Below are 18,046 nucleotides of genomic sequence, written 5' to 3' on the forward strand. Positions count from 1 at the left end.
CAGGTTTAATCCCTGTCATCTCCACTTAAACATGTCATCATTACCATCACGCTGGAAAAGACCACCTTCTGAGACCTTACAGGGATGTTACCAGTAGGTGACTATAATAGTGGACTACATTAACTAGTTGTTCATCTGAAAGCAAAACAGCTTCTTGTGCTAAAGGGGAATGATTCAGGATTTAAATGAAGTGCTTAGAGGCCAGGGTCAAGTGGAAGACTGGCATGAACATCGCAGTGGGCTTATCAGCAAAACTGGCTATGAAATAAGTTCCTTACAACTAACAAACAACATATCCACCATTTTAATCTATACTGTACCATCTGTACTGTGTCACAAATGAAGCACTTTCATTGTGTGCTTTATTTGAAAACTAAATATACTAACCCAAGGATTTGGTAAGTTTAAGGGCCACTGAACACCATAAACTTTCTCAGTGCATCACAGTTATGGAACACCTGTGCTAAGTAACTTTCCACTGCTCTGCTGTAAGAATTCACAGGGTTCAATAGCCCTCAAAATGTCTCATTTCTTCCCTGTGGCGAGGTAGTTTAGTACTTCCACATTAGACTGCAACATAAAACATTTGAGGTCAGTAGTTCAATTCCTCTTAAAGCCCTCCCTTCATTTAAACAATGCCTGCAAGGCATGTTTGTGCCTCTTTACTTATCAATGTCTGTTTCTTTGTTTCTCTGCTACTCCTTTGGCACAATTGCAAAACAGAGGAAAATAAGCAGTCAATAGCCTATTGATGTTCCCTGCTTATAAAAATACACAAGGCATGAAATGTCAGGGTAAAACTCCTATGAAGGCATTAAAAAGAAGAAGAGGAGAATGTCACACATGCTCTGAGTATGAAATTACAAGAAGTTTCTGAGATAAGGAGAACTGTCAATTCCCAATGCAATTGTTGGGAGCAATGAGTCTCCTGTGAGCCGCTGCCTCTCTTCAAGACTCATCTCCCTTAGTTTACCCATCTGCTAGTGGTCACAGTCAATAGGTTTACTGAAATTCCAGCATGCTTACACACTTCATGGCACTTCACACTTGTGCCTAAGGGACAGCCATAGCACAATCTAGAGAAGGCCCACATGACATATAGCTAACCAAGCTGAACGCTATCCGCCAGTCATGTATGGCAGCCCACCAGTGGCACACGAATCCTCAACAATGTGGAGGGGGTAATTAGCCACCTGGCAGACCACAGTACATGGCTGGTGAGCTGCTTGTGGCTTGGTGGGTCAGGTAAAAACATATATTGGCTTTCTATGAATGAGAAGCCTCATAAAATAAATCCTCTCTATTTTATTTTATTTATTTATTTTATTTCATTCCATTTCTATACCGCCCTTAGCCTATGGCTCTCTGGGCGGTTCACAGCAAGGAATAAAATACAATACAGTAAAAAATCAGATAAAATCATTAAAAACATACAACTTGAGCATTTAACAACTAATATAGAAGAAATAACAATAAGCATTAAAATGCCTGGGAGAATAAAAAGGTTTTAACCTGGCGCTGAAAAGATAAAAGAGTAGGCGCCAGGCGCACCTCATCGGGGAGACTGTTCCATAATTCGGGGGCCACCTCTAGGTATTGTATAAGAGATAAAAACATAACAATAAAACCATACTTCAATAAAAGTCTACCCAAAGTTTAAAAATACAAATCATAATAAAAGCCAGATACAAACAACCAGGACAATAAAATATCATACAGACAGAACAGATCTGAAACAACCCATCAAATATGTATTGCTAAAACCATACGGACTTAAAAATGAGACCTTCAAAAGCCTAGGCAAACATAAAAGCCAGGCACCTAAAGGACAAAGTGAGTGTGAGTAAACTTCAGAGCATATCATTGTCAGGGGATTACCACCAATAATCTCCCTCTCTTGTGGCCAACAATTGAGCTTCAGAGCAAGACACACACTGAAGAGCCTTGCTGCTGACCTAAAGATAATTACATACAGGAGGAGGCATCCCATTAGATCTCATAGTCCCAGGCTGTGCAGGGCTTTATAGGTCAAAATCAGCACCTTGAACTGGGTCTAGAAATTAATTAGAAGCTAGTGCAGGTTAGAAAGGACCAGCATGATGTGTTCATAATGCCTGGTTCTGGTAACACCCTCAGTGCCATATTGTGCACCAGCTGAGGTTTCCAGACCATCTTCACATGCAACATATTATAGTAGGGGTAGGGAACTGGATCCAACCAGTGGGCCAGATTCCAAAATTTTGAAATTTTGACAGGTGGGCAGGCCACCCATCTCACAATCATCTGATGTAATGACATCAGATGATTGATGCCTGTCAATAGTCAAAGGAGTCTGATACAACCACTGATCAGCTGCAGTTACAGCAATGTCCTTTGAAGATGCACTTTCAGTGCTAAACAACTGATTGGCATAGGAAGCACTCCTTCAAAGAGCCACTACTTTGAAGTCTTTGCAGAGGAAACAATGTTCTGTTTTTTAAATGGAGCATTTTCCCCCTCAGCAGAGGAAACAGTTTGGATTCAGAGAAAAACTCTGTGCTTTGAATCCACACAGCTTCCTCTGCTGAAGGAAAATGATGTTTTTCAGCAGAGCGTTTTACCCTCTATAGAGGAAGTGGTTTGGATTCATTGTAGTGGATTCATTAAATCCAAACCACTTTCCCCCGCCTCCTTGGCTGTACTAGGAAGTTCCTGATGGGGAGCTCCCTTTCATCTCCCAATTACTCCTTTCTAGCTTCATCCCACATATGATGTCAGGTATGGGGCAGGTGGGTATGGTTTATGGAAAATGGTCTCATGGACCAAATTGGGACATGTGCAGGGCCTAATTAGACCCCTGGTCTGGAGATTCCCATCCCTGCATTACAGGAATTAAAACAGAAGATTACCAAAGCACAGATCATTTCAACTAGATAATCCACCCCCATCCCTGTGATAGGGTTGTAGCTGGGATTCTAGCCTGAGTTGGTAAAAGGCACTCTGCACTACTGAGGCCACTTCAGCCTCTAAATTCACTGATGGATCCAAGAGCACCCACAAACTATGCATCTGGTCCTTCAGAGGGAGTCTAGTTACCTCCAGAAAATGTTGAATTCCACTAATCTGGACCTGCAAAACCACCTACTCAAAGTGCCTCTGATTAGGCCTCAGTTTCTTAGTCCTCAACCAGTCCATTACTACAGCTATGCACTAGTCCACTGCTCCTACAGCCTCATCTGGCTCTGAAGAGACAGAGAAATAGAGCTGCATGTCATCTGCATATTGATGACAACAAATGGCATACCCTTGAATGACCTCACTCAGCAGCATGGGGGATAAGATGGAACCTTGTGGCACCCCAAAGAGAAGATGCCACTGGGATGAGCATAAATTCCTCAGCCCCACCTTCTGGAAATGGCCATCCAGGTAAGAGCAGAACAACTGCAAGGTATACCCATCCATATCCAACTCTGATAGCCACTCCAAAAGGATACTGGTATGGATTTGGGGGTTGAGATAGATGAATCTGCTTCCAGCCTCCGATATGGAGCCCTGCACCTGGAGATGGGCTTTGCAGCAGAGAAACCTGCTCCTCCAGCCAGATGAGTCTCTTTATTTATTTATTTATTTATTTATTTATTTATTTATTTATTTATTTGATTTATACCCCGCCCTTCCTTCCAGCAGAAGTCCAGGGCGGCAAACAAAGCACTAAAACCATTTTAAAACATCATAAAAACAGACATTAAAATACATTAAAACAACATAATGTTAAAAACATTTTTTTAAAAGCTTTGAAGACTTTTTTTTTTTAAAAAAAGGTTAAAAACATGTTTTTTTTAAAAAAAGATGAGTCTCTTTGTTATTCTAATAGAGTGGCCAGGTGGGCTAATGGGTCTCTGAAGTGCCCATTAACTGTGAATGGGACAGGGAGATCCTATTGTTACTGAAACTCTTCAGGAGAGCCCCTTCCCTCCTGGGACCAAAGAGAGGCTTGTGTTTTTAGCTATTCGAAAGGTTGGGAACTGGAGACATGCAGAGAGCCCTGCTCCCTGCACCATGGCTTCAGGATGCCTCCCATAAGCCTACTGGACAAGCAAGATCTGTTGGACTGCTGATGCTTTGAACCCCTCCATCTTAAGTTCAAGTTGGAATGTGTGTCAATAAAAACCATATTTCCTAAAAGACACCACAGTCTGCTGACCTTCTTTCTAAGGGAACCAAACCCTGGCCAAGTGCAGGGACCCCTGGAAGTCTTATAATAATGTGATGATTATGTATATGAGCAGATTGTATTTTATATTGTATTTTATATTGTATGTCGCCCAGAGTGTCCGTTCAGTCGGACAGATGGGCGTCTGCTAAATAAAATTTTATTTTATTTTATTATTATTATTGCAGTGCTCAGAGATTGGGGTGGCGTGCAACAATACCATGGCCAATGGTTTTGAAAGCCACAAAGAGGTCAAAGAGAATCAATAGGGTCACATTTCCCCATTCTTCTCTCAACAGAGGTCACAGGGCAACCATGCTAGTTTGGGTGTGAACCCCACTTGAAATTGACGCAGAAAAATCAGTCTCATCCTAGAGAGCCAGGAACTGCTGAGCCACCACACATCTGAGCACCTTGGCCAAAAATGGGGCATTTGCTGCTGGCCTATAGTTATTAAGATCTTCCAGGTCTAATGAAGTCTTCTTAAGGAGCAGTCTCATTCTCATTACCTCCTCCCTTAAGAAGTCTGCAATGCTCCCTCCTGCACCCAGTCAGCTGTCTCCTCCTTGCTATATGGCTGGTCAAACCTTACTTAATCCCTTGCCTGTGTCTTCTGGCCCCACAAACCAAAAATAATCCAACAATGTAAGACCATAAAATGCTTTGGACACCCCATGGGTTCACCTTTTCCAACTATAGTGTTCAAGTTGTGATGGCTACAAGTGTCCTGAAAGCACATCACTGCATGGTACCAAGAGTTCAACTACATCAAGAGGCAGCTGGACAGCCATCTGTCGGGAATGCTTTGATTTGGATTCCTGCATTGAGCAGGAAGTTGGACTTGATGGCCTTATAGGCCCCTTCCAACTCTACTATTCTATGATTTTATGATCTCTGCTAGGCTCAGATTTTAACAGGCCTTGAATATAAGTGTCTTGAGGAATGGAGCATACTCTGAAAGAAAAATGGAGTTGCAATAGCATCCTTTATCTAAGTGCAGCTACTGTTTTAACATATTTTAGAAGGAAAATTGGAATTGCTCTGTTTCTGGGGAAATTTGCTATGCTGAAAATAGACTCCGATCTTTCCTTGGGTGCCCAACTCTCTTAGGACCAGACTAGAAGAAGCACCTTCATGCAGTTAGCACTGTTTTTGTAAAACTAAACAGCAGACATGGAGGCACCAATCCAGATCTGGACCCTAGCAGAGGAAGCTTTAATTCTTTGTCCCACTGCAATCCCAATCCGTATTAGGGCCCCATCACCTGCTCTTTGCGTTAGAAGGAAGCTCCTATTTTCAGAAATGGGAGCTTTCCTTCCAAAGCAAATAAAAGGTGCAGGGGCCCGGATCTGGACCAGGGTCATAATCTAGATGGGGTTCCCATGCCTATTATTTACTTTTGAAATATTGGGCGAGGGGATTAAGGCGGTGGTTAATGCATCCCTGGAGGAGGGTGTAATGCCATTAGCCCTCAAGGAGGCAATTGTAAAGCCCATCTTAAAGAAGCCCTCCTTGGATCCCCAAGTTCTGAACAACTTTCACCCAATTTCAAATTTACCATTCTTGGGCAAGGTCATTGAGCGAGTGGTGGCTAATCAGCTGTCGACACACTTGGATGAAACGGATTGTTTGGATCCATACCAATCGGGTTTCAGGACTGGACATGGTACTGAAACAGCCTTGGTCGCTCTGGTGGATGATATGAGGAGGGCACTAGATAGGAGAGAATTCACCTTTCTTGTCCTCCTCGATCTCTCAGCGGCTTTTGATACTGTTGACCACAGTATCCTTTTACATCACCTGGAGGGGTTGGGAATTGGAGGCACTGTACTGCAGTGGTTCCGTTCCTTCCTCTCCGATAGGCATCAACAGTTAGCATTGGGGGAAGAGGTTTCAGACCCTTAGCCTCTCAATTGTGGTGTGCCACAGGGCTCTATCCTCTCTCCCATGCTATTTAATATCTATATGAAGCTGCTGGGGACAATCATTAGGAGATTTGGGCTGCAGTGTCACCAATATGCGGATGACACTCAGCTCTATCTCTCGTTTAAATCCTCACCAGAGTTGGCTGTGGAGACCATGTCCAAGTGCCTGGAATCCGTGAGTGGATGGATGGGAAGGAACAGGTTGAAGCTGAATCCTGATAAGACCGAGGTGCTACTCGTGGGAGACAGAGGAAGGTTGGGAGATATTGACTTGATGTTCGATGGGGTGAGATTGCCCCTAAAGGACCAGGTCCGCAGCCTTGGGGTTGTTCTTGATTCCAAGCTGTCCATGGAGGCTCAGATCTCGGCAGTGAGTCGGGCAGCTTGGTATCAATTACACCTCATACGTAGACTGCAAACATACCTTCCTGTTCATCAGCTCCCATTGGTAGTACATGCCCTGGTCACCTCTCGTTTGGATTACTGTAATGCGCTCTACGTGGGGCTACCCTTGAAAACGGTCCGGAAATTACAACTTATACAAAATGCGGCGGCTCGACAAATTGTCGCCGCCGGGAGCATATCACTCCAGTGCTGTTCGATCTGCACTGGCTTCCAGTTGTTTTCCGGGCCCAATTCAAGGTGTTGGTATTAACCTTTAAATCCCTACACGGTCTCGGCCCAGTTTATCTGATGGAGCGCCTCCAACGCCACCAATTATGCCGCCCCACAAGATCAGCCACACAGGGCCTTCTCTCTGTCCCGCCAACTAAAACAGCTAGGTTGGTGGGGACGAGAGAGAGGGCCTTTTCAGTGGTGGCCCCCACTCTCTGGAACTCCCTCCCGTATGATCTTCGGCATGCCCCTTCCCTGAATGTATTCCGCCAGGCCTTGAAGACCTGGCTTTTCAGGCAGGCCTTTGGGACTTCCGGGGAGGGTTAATCTTTATGATAAATTGCCTATTACTCTGAACTGTCATTGTTTATAATTTTATAGTTTTATCATTGTATTGTATTATTATGATGTATTTTATTGTAACAGAGATGTACGTCGCCTAGAGTGGCCATTGGCCAGATAGGCGACGCATAAATTAAATTATTATTATTATTATTATTATTATTATTATTCATGCAGTTGCTAATTATTACATCAATTTTGGTCCTAAGAGAGTTGGGCACTCAAGGTAAAGTCTGTTCTCACCAATGCAAATAAAGTTCCCTGGAAACAGAGCTTGTACCCCATCTCATGTAGCCTGTTTTGTGTGTCGCCTTTCAAACAGCAACTTTCACTGTTGATAAATTCCCCTTGCATGGGACAAAAGCAGCACAATGAGACCCTAGGGTTGGATGGCAATTGGGAGAGTTGCCTACTCTTTTTGCTGTGCTTGGCATCTAATCTTCAAAGAGAATGGTTACTTGGAGTAGCATATGGGAAGACAAGCATACTGACATATAAAGCAACAACGACAATGCCCTTGTTAGCATGCAGCTTACCACAGAAGCATTCATGAGGAGAATAATCATTTCTTAGACATTCCTGCAAACAAGAACAAAAAATTCGTTTATGAATGTGTGTGGCCAAGCAAATAAATGGGTTGTGAACATGGGTGGGTAACAAAGCAGTTTGAGTATGTCAAATATTTAGCAAGTCAGAACACTTTCCACCTTACAGCTGAGTTGATTAAAATCAGGAATTTCCAGAAAGGTTTTGTGACAAAATGCTTCTTCAAATTTCATATTTATGAGGAATTCTGAGGTGGAATTAAAAATTAAAACAAAAAGGAGCAAATGTAGATCTAAAACTATCTCATAAATTTGTGGAGAGTGTGAAAACTGCAGCTCGAAAGAAAATTATAGGGAAATGTCTTCAACAGCTTAACAGGTTTGGGTAGAGATCCACAAACAATTTAAGATTGAATATTTGGATTTTAGCAATTGATCCTTCCAATCATAAACCATCATGAAGCTGGAATAGGGACCCTTAACACACAGGTTGGGACAGTAGGGGGACTAGCAAGTCTTTATTTCAACCTGCTAATGTTTCTGTAAAGTGCTGCCTAGTAGAGATTTTCTTGGTAATGAACTGCTTTGTTGTAGTTAGGCTGTATTTGCACAGAGAATGAGACATCTCATGCATTATCATGCATTGACTTTGAAGCATAAATTGCCCAGATTTGTCTTGACCTGAAGGTGGCTATTTTAAATATTGAGTCAAAGTGCAAGATTTCTAGATTCTTTGGGAGTTTTCATGCTGTGATAATGTACATAAAGGCATTCAGAACACTATAATTACTTCCAAATGTTTGACTGGAAATAAAATGAAGGAAGAGGAGGAGGTAATAAGTAAGTTTAAACTGAAATTTCAGTGAAATTGAATGGATGCTAAAACTGACCTCAAAATATGGGAGTCAAATTTTAGAGCCAAAATGTCAAATCTGGTTGTTACGGCTGTTCACCTCTTTAAGCAGATATTTCCTGATCGAATACAAATTCATTTAATCAAACTGCTAAATTCTACTGAAACTCATTTATCAACGAATATTGACTGCTACTGCATGCCAGCTGTTACCACAACTGACAGATATCAAATGCTGAATAGGGAATAATGACACTTCAAGAGCGCATTGGAGAACATTAACAATCACCACTTCCAGAGTACAATTTTGAGGAATATTTGTTGGAGCAGATAATGCACAAATTACTCTAATTCAGCTTGTCTGCAGATTTCACTGTCTTGTTTCATGCCTTTTATTTCTCATCCAGCAATGATTCATCAGAGTCATCATTCATAATTATAGCCATAAAAATAAGAAATTCATTGGTTCTGCATTTAATAGACAATTTGTGGCTTGTTTGTTTTTTTGGTCAACTGGTGTTATGGGTTTCTTACTTTATGAAGGTTCCATCCAAGTTGTTCCTTTGTCTTGCAATGGAGAATGAATGCAGTGAGGGGGGCAAGGGGGAATACCTCCTGATTGCTGAAAACGGGGCTATATGGTTGAAAACTAGACTTGAAAAGAAGGGCACATTCTGATTAAAAACTCAAAGTGCAGTCCTAAACAGGTTACTGAGGAGTAAATCCTATTGAGTCCTATGAGTCTTACTACCTTATAAGTGTGTTAGGATTGCAACATTTGACAACCATTTCCATGTTAAAGGAAAACCTGGGTATTGTAGTTTTGTGGTGTGTGTGGGAGGTAGAGAGTGAGCTGTGTTGGGGAGGTATGGAGTTAAGCTAGCTGTTATGCTGCATAGAATAGACAGCTATTTTAGGTTTTAGGATGTTGAATTTCTTAAATATATGTTTATGTTCTAACATGCTGTTCTTGTCCCTGTGAATTCCAAGGTAAATATATCTTTCATCACATGTGTTTGTATATACATCTAACCCCTGTAAATCAGTACAGCAGGTGACAGCAGCATGTATTTTGAGGAAAGTGTAGACTCAGTGGACTAGGTGAGGGACTGACCTTACTGATTGACCCTGGGTGCATCACAATATAAATGATAGAAAAACTGTCCCATGCAAAGTACTGTATTCACACAGTGAGGCAAATTTGCTGACCAAATAGCTGTGGTGAACTGCCGGCTTTCGTATGTGCACCAGATTACCAAATGAGAGAAAAAAGATGGTGTTTAGAGCAAACTGTACTAACTATTTTGGAAACAATTTGGATAGAATTTTCTTGTCATTCTCTTGGTAGTTGTTTCCCACCAAATCCATTTGTGCTCAGGGCCAAACTATATAATCAGCAGAACTAAGCAATAAAGCATGTCCTGGACTGTACCACTTCAGAGTTCAATAAATAGGGCTGCATTCTCAATTCTTCCCATTAAAAAAAACAAACCAAAAATCTCCCTGCAAATAAAAACAAAACAAGTATGTCAGGGAGGAAGCAAAGCAGAATCCTTCTGAGAGTGTGATAATTCAAACACTATCACCCACCAAGTGTAGTGCTCACACACAAACTTTCACTTACAGCTTGAAACCATACATTCCAGAAAAGAGCTTTACTCCTCAGTTCTACCGATTATATGAATTGCCTTTAGAAGGTTGCTTTGGCTGCAAGCAAAAGAGTTCACTGCTCACATTCATGTATTTGGAGTGAATGTTTGTGAGCTTATAGAGGGAAGGACTGGGCACATGCACAAGCTGTGACCCAGCATCCTATTATGTGCCAGGTGGGTGCACTTTGAAGTCTCCTCATGATCAAGAATGCTGATTATAACAGGGTTGCCAGTTACAAGGGGACCTTGGTGCTCAACATGCAAATGTCAGAAGCAGTGTACAGCCAATGCACGCAGAGATGGTGTGGGGCTTACATGTGTGGCCCAACCCTTCCCACTTTAAATCTGCACACTTTCACTCACATGTATGAATGAAAAGGCCTAGACAGTTTGGTATGTTTAATTAGAAACATTCTTAGTTTTTTGTTTTGCTCTTATTGCAGTCTTTGTTCCTTATCCTACTGTAGATTCTTTTCGCACAGATCCTCTACTGTTCATAATCTGTCTCTTTTTTAAAAAAAAAGGGGGGGGAGAGAAAAACAGCTTGAATTGCAAAAACGTTTCCTTTCTCTGGGGAAAGCAAAAAACTTGCAATATATTGGATATTGTTGTCGAGTTTCCTGAGGGAAGAGTATTGTCTCTAGGCACAAATTAGTGCTACAAGTGGAAGATATAGCTCAGCTGTTTATAAACTAATATGCAGCAATTATGATAAAACAAAACTCAGTCTGAAATTCTGCTGTAACTATGACAACCCTCATTCAGGGTATTCTGTTGAAAGCATAAAAAGCCACCACAGCAGGAGTGAGTAAATGGTATCTATTATTGATTTATGAAGGTTCCAAACAGTGAAAATTGGTTAATATATTTTTGTCATGAAATATTTTTGCTCAGCCTTCATTTTGATTGATAAAGTTATCGTCTATTTAAGTGGCATCAGCCAGATAGAAGTGATTTCCACATTTATTCTGAATCATTCTGTCTTTGTTACAGACTCAATTCCCCCCCCAAGAGACCCTAAAGCATATCCTTGGTTAGCACTGTTGTTTTGACACTTAACATTTGCTTTGGGAAATCTTGGTAATTGAACTGCTGCTCCAAATATATTTTGCCTATCTATCTATCTGCCTATTGGGGCACTTGAGGGGAGGGTAATAGCAAGGTCCATAAAAGCCTGGTCTTAGATACATTCAAGGTTAAACTACAAAAAAAGCAATGCATTTTAAGAGCATTTGTTATGTTTATTTTATTTTATACCACTTAATAAGTACAGCAACATATAGGGCAGTTATCTAAAAAACAAGGGAAAAAAGGGATTTCTGACTTTGGCATCTGTGTACAGAACTTCTGTACTTATTTTTAAACAATCACTTCTCCTCCTTACTGAGCAAGTAGAAAGTAGGTAAGTGTCTAAGACTGCACCACTGCAGATGGGGGATGATCATTTAGAAAGACAGAATGAACTCCTTTCTTTGCTCTACCATGTGACCAATGGGACTGGGAGAGACATAGGGCTGTTGCTTTCAGTAGCAGCTGTGGGTCTGCCATGAACTCCTGATTCAAATATATATTTTCATTTCCAGTGCTGTTCTCAGCCTATGTGGATGTAGTAGTCCAGGTCTCATTCAAGAGAATGTCTTTCCTAAATAGAACTTTCATAATGAATTGCAGAATGAAACATAGTTTGACAGTTAAGCACAAATAAAAGACAATTGTAACTAGCTTCCCTCCTTACCTTCTCCAGTATGTACTGGAGAATGAGTAAAACAAGGCAGAACATTTAATCTTCTCAAGATGAGAAACAAAAAATAAGAGAGAAGGTGATTCGGGGGATGGGGGGAATGCGCTCCTGCCCAAATATGCATTTGTCTTCCTTATTCAAACCTTCTATTGATCACAGTAATTGCAGACATATAGCTGGAAGCAATGCTTCTGAATTGTATTTAATTAAAGTGATGATTTATTCTAATTGTTTGGTAAACATATCACATTCTAATATGCAAATAGTATCAAATGATGAAGGATAAAGGAAGAATTGAAAAGAAGTGCTAGAATGCTTTAAAAGGTGCCAAAGAGCAAACCAAGCAAAGAAAAGCAGTGATTAAATTCTGCTTCCAATTTATTGTTATGGTTGAATCTATTCATATTAAGTTGATAGCTGAATGGTTTGATATTTACTAGCCCGAGAATGGGGTTTACTGAATAATATGTTGCCTGAATATCAGAACTGCTGCTTTCTTTCACCTTTCTTACAGTAGTGATTGCCAACAATGGCCAGCAATGAAACTTTGGGGTGCACTTTCTATCTGTGGAGTATATTTGAAAATACTAACTGTAACAGATGAATATACATAACCCTCTCTACTAAGTGGAAACTCTCCCACTCAGAACAAGTCCTGGCCATATTAATTGTATTAAGAGTGCTATTCCGTGCGCTGTGGACACAGTGAGCGATCCAGAGGTGGCCAGTGATGCTCTGGTGGTGTGGGATCGGTTCCAGCTTCTTCCTTCTGATGAAGTGGACAAGGTGCTTTCAGCCTTAAAGCCAACCACTTGCTTACTCGACCCTTGCCCGTTGTGGCTCATTATGAGCTGCAAGGACAGACTGGGTGAGGGGATCAAGATGGTGGTAAACACGTCCCTGGAAGAGGGAGTAATGCCATCAGCTCTCAAGGAGGCAGTAATAAAACCAATTCTAAAGAAGCCCTCCTTGGATCCCCAAGATCTGAACAACTTTCACCCAGTCTCAAATCTGCCATTCCTGGGCAAGGCGGTTGAGCAGGTGGTGGCGAAGCAGTTGCAAGCGCATTTGGAGGAAGCGGATTATCTGGATCCATTTCAATCAGGCTTCAGTCCTGGACATGGGACTGAAATGGCCTTGGTCGCCTTGGTGGATGATATGAGGAGGGCGTTGGATAGGGGCGAATGCACCTTCCTTGTCCTCCTGGATCTCTCAGCAGCTTTTGATACCATTGACCACGGTATCCTTCTGGACCGCCTGAAGAGGTTAGGCATAGGGGGCACTGTATTGCAGTGGTTCCGTTCCTTCCTCTCTGGTAGGTACCAGAGAGTGGCATTGGCAGATGAGGTTTCGGATCCTTGGCCTCTCACTTGTGGGGTGCCACAGGGCTTCATCCTCTTCCCAATACTGTTTAACATCTATATAAAGCTGCTGGGGGCTATCATCAGAAGATTTGGGCTGCAGTGTCACCAGTATGCTGATGACACACAGCTCTATCTCTCATTCAAATCTTCACTGAGGTTGGCTGTAGAAACCCTATCCAAGTGCCTGGAGTCAGTGAGTGGCTGGATGGGAAGGAATAAGCTGAAGCTGAACCCTGACAAAACCGAGGTACTGTTTGTGGGAGACAAATGGGAGGATGTTGACCTGGTGCTCAATGGGGTACAATTGCCCCTGAAAGACCAGGTCCACAGCCTGGGGGTCATTCTTGACTCCCAGCTGTACATGGAGGCTCAGGTCTCGGCTGTGAGCCGGGCGGTGCTGTATCAACTCCATCTGATACGGAGGCTGCGCCCCTACCTTCCCAACCATCTGCTCCCATCTGTGGTACATGCCCTGGTCTCCTCTTGCCTAGACTACTGTAATGCGCTCTACATGGGGTTACCCTTGAAAATTGTCTGGAAGCTGCAACTGGTACAGAATGCGGTGGCTTGCGTGATTAATGGCAGCCACCGGTGAGATCACATCACTCCATTGCTGAAGGAGTTGCACTGGTTACCGGTTGTTTTCCGGGCCCAATTCAAGGTGTTGGTTCTGACCTTTAAAACCCTATACGGTTTCGGCCCAGTCAATCTGAAGGAGCGCCTCCAACATCATCAGGGATGCCGCCCAACAAGATCAGCCTCAAAAGGCCTTCTCTCTATCCCACCAGTTAAAACAGCTAGACTGGTGAGAACTAGGGAGAGGGCTTTTTCAATTGTGGCCCCCACTTTGTGGAATTCCCTCCCAAATGATCCCCACCATGCCCCCTCTATGATGAGCTTCCACTGGGCCTTGAAGACCTGGCTCTTCAGGTAGGCTTTTGAGGTGGGTTAGGTTTTATTATTGTTGTTGAGATGTTTAATGTTTTAATGTATTTGTATGTTTTTATTTTGTATGTCGCCCAGAGTGGCTGGACAGCCAGTCAGATGGGCGATTAATAAATTTAATAAATAAATAAATAAATATGCCAGAAGGGAATGGAGGAGGGTGTTCCAAAGCAAAGTTTTACTGTCACCACCCACCACTTCTTTATGGGAACAATCCAAACCCAAGATCTGCTGGGATGAGTGGAGTTTGGAATAGACATATCCCTGACCGGACTGGCTGAAGTTCCTTATCCCTGCTCAGCTGGAGATATGCCAGTCCTCCATCCCAGCTAAGCCAGGGCACAGCTGAAAGGGGCATTCTGGAGGTGGGATGGAGCAGTGAGGACTTACACCTGTTGCAACCTCTGTTCATCTCAGTCACATGATCTAGCAACTCAGTAGAAGTTGCACTGGCAAAAGGGTGTGTAAGTCAAACTCTGTTTTACAGGCTTGTTTCCCCTCTGCCAGGCTTGGAGGGCCAGCCCTCCTGAAAGGAGTTAGGAATAAGGGTAAATTACATCGGCATAATGTCTGCATTCCACGTGGAGGCTCCCTTCACAATTTTGAACCAATCTAAATCATATGGGGAGGCTACATGTGCCAATTAGGCTCAGGCCTCAATGTGTGGGTGGCAGTGGGGCAGAGCAGGTGAGAATGTGATGGCAGGAGTGAGACAACAAAGGGCTTATCTACATGGAAGCATTTCTTCATAGCAAGTGCACTGCTTTTACCAGTGTGCTCAGTGGTATCTTCAAATCCATTATTTTCCATTCACACAAGTAGGCGTTCCCCTGGGAAGGATTAGTGTTGCTGATTCCTTGTGGCCCTGCCATCTAATTTTACATTTTTACTCCCTCCTGTTGCTCAGTTACTGGGCAAATATTTTTGGCCTGCACAATATTTCCACTCCCTCCTACCCCACTGCTTCCTGAAGCTTGGCAGTTGAAAAGAAGAGGGGTCATCTGACCCCCTTTTTCTGCTGCCCCTTGCTTTTTCTGAGTTATTTTCCCCACTGGAAAAACAAATCAATATAATATTAATATTTTAAATATATCAATATCAATATTTTGAGAAAATATCAATATCAATATTTTATCAAAATATCAATATCAATAATGATATTTTGAGAATATGGATATTAATATTGATATTTTTGAGGAAACTTTTTTTAAAAAATCCACTTTAGATTTTTTAAGGAAAAAAAATTGAAAACCAGGCACCGAGTGATGTTACTTCAAAATTCTCTCTGCAAAGATAGAGGATATGAGAAAGAATGTTAAAATCCAATGGCAATTCCCATCACTAGTTACAAGGAGTGAAGGAAGTTTACTCAGGGAGAAAGAGAGGAAAGAAGGGAGGGCTGCAGCAAACTGTGAAGGGGGGAGGACAGAGCAGTTGGAAGTTGCTGGATAAACTGCTGGAAACAAAATAGAATTCATGGGAGAGTTAGTAGGTGGAGAAAGGAAAATAGCTAAAAGTGATTATTCACCTGCCCACTAAAAACCATTGAAGCAAAACATCTTCAAAGACGTCTGGAGTGGAGTGCAGCTCTATTGTTCTAAACTTTTCATATTATCAGTGGATTGGGTTAGTATGGATTCACAAGGGGAAAATTGGTGATAACTTCTGTTTGCCAGTAACGTCATGTGAACCATGAGAATTAAAAGGAAATGTAAGTAGTACCAAACACAAACTAAACCACTGTGTAGATGAGCCCAAAGAGTCCCTCTTCCCCTCAAGCCGTCGGGAGGGGGGGAGAGAGACGCTTCAGGAAGCGCAGAGGCTTGTGGGGACAGGCAGGCACACAAAACGGAGGCGAACGGCAGCGGCAGCAGCAGCAACTTGGCACCCAACTGCTGGGACCAGGCGGATATCGAGCCCGGGAACTGCCCTCCTCCTTCTGCTGCCGCCGCACCTTCCTCTGATGACGTGGCTGTGCCCAACCCGGCCCAGCTCGATGCCGCGGAGCAGGAGCAGCTGCTGGGTGCGGCCTTCAGCCGGCACCTCAATGTCAACGCCAAGCCCTTCGTGCCCAATGTCCACGCCGCCGAGTTCGTGCCGGCCTTCCTGAGGGGAAGCCCAGGCACGGCTCCTGCCTCTTCCTCCTCCTCTTTGTCTTCGTCGTTTTCTTCCGCGCCGGGACTCCCGCTGCCTCCGCCTTCGCCCCCGCCGGGCCTGCCGCCCCTGATGTCGTCGTCCTTGCCGCCACACGGGGCATCAGTAGAATCTTCACAAGAGGAAGAGCCATCATCTTGTGAAGGGTCAAATGCTGCAGTCAGTATGGAAATCTCGGAACCAGTTGTAGAAAACGGAGAAATGGAGATGTCCCCTGAAGAATCATGGGACCATAAAGAGGAAGCTATTGAACCTGAATTAGCGAGTGGGCCTTCTGGAGATGCAGGACCTATTGAGGAAGGTACCCCAGAAATGATGGAGGAGGAAGAGGAGCTACCAAAACCTAAATCCATGGTAGCGCCACCAGGTGCTCCCAAAAAAGAACATGTAAATGTAGTATTCACTGGGCATGTAGATGCTGGCAAATCAACAACTGGAGGACAAATAATGTACTTGACAGGCATGGTTGATAAAAGAACGCTTGAAAAATACGAAAGAGAAGCTAAAGAAAAAAACAGAGAAACCTGGTACCTCTCCTGGGCCTTAGACACAAACCAGGAAGAACGAGACAAAGGTAAAACAGTGGAAGTGGGCCGTGCCTATTTTGAAACAGAGAAGAAACACTTCACAATTTTAGATGCTCCAGGGCATAAGAGCTTTGTTCCAAATATGATTGGTGGTGCTTCACAAGCTGATCTAGCTGTATTGGTTATCTCTGCAAGGAAAGGAGAATTTGAAACTGGTTTTGAGAAAGGGGGGCAAACAAGAGAGCATGCCATGCTAGCGAAAACAGCAAGCGTGAAACATTTAATAGTTCTTATTAATAAAATGGATGATCCAACTGTGAACTGGAGCAATGAAAGGTATGAAGAATGTAAAGAGAAATTGGTGCCATTTTTGAAAAAAGTTGGCTTCAATCCTAAAAAAGATATTCACTTCATGCCCTGCTCTGGACTGACTGGAGCAAACCTCAAGGAGCAATCGGACTTCTGTCCTTGGTATATTGGGCTACCATTTATTCCATATCTGGATAACTTGCCAAACTTCAACAGATCAGTTGATGGACCAATCAGGCTGCCAATTGTTGATAAATATAAGGATATGGGCACGGTAGTTCTGGGAAAACTGGAATCGGGCTCTATCTGCAAAGGACAGTAGCTTGTGATGATGCCCCTCAAGCAATTACTATAGCTTCATGTTTGAATGCTCAAATAGAGCTTCAGAGTTTTGGAATTTCCAGGTCAAAAAGGTTCACTTACCCATTTCTTTTAGAAACAAACAGGGCACTCATAAAGAAGCAAATGAGAAATAATCACAAAAGTACAGTTCTTAATATTTGCTATCCTAATCTCAAGATGGAGAAAGGAAGGGATTGTAGACACAAGGTATGTCTAGGGCAGAGCAATCTGAACTATAGGAAGCCAGTGTAATATATGCCAGAATAAATTGTGTCCCTGGGCATTCAGAATACCTTTCCCATAGTTTATGTGTGGACCTTACTTAATTTCCTTCTGGAAGAAAGAACATAATTAACATGCAGATAGGTGACAATGAATGCTAGACAAGATAAATTTGCTCTGTGGAAAATAATCTATGAGAGATCATTTATTAGGCTGGAGTGGTGATTTGTCTAGGCAGGAAGAGCTTTCAGACATAGAACAAACACATTCATCTGTTGAGCCAATGGCATGATCAAAGGAAAGCAATTGTGTTTACAT

General features: G+C 42.7%; 1 pseudogene; it reads left to right on the forward strand.

Moving 5' to 3' along the window:
- Nucleotides 1-17,519, forward strand: part of LOC133385753 (eukaryotic peptide chain release factor GTP-binding subunit ERF3A-like) — a 77,982-nt pseudogene extending 60,463 nt beyond the window's left edge.
- Nucleotides 17,520-18,046: the final 527 nt, after the last annotated feature.

The sequence above is a fragment of the Rhineura floridana genome, chromosome 5, assembly GCF_030035675.1.
Source record: "Rhineura floridana isolate rRhiFlo1 chromosome 5, rRhiFlo1.hap2, whole genome shotgun sequence".
In the NCBI taxonomy this organism is placed as follows: domain Eukaryota; kingdom Metazoa; phylum Chordata; class Lepidosauria; order Squamata; family Rhineuridae; genus Rhineura; species Rhineura floridana.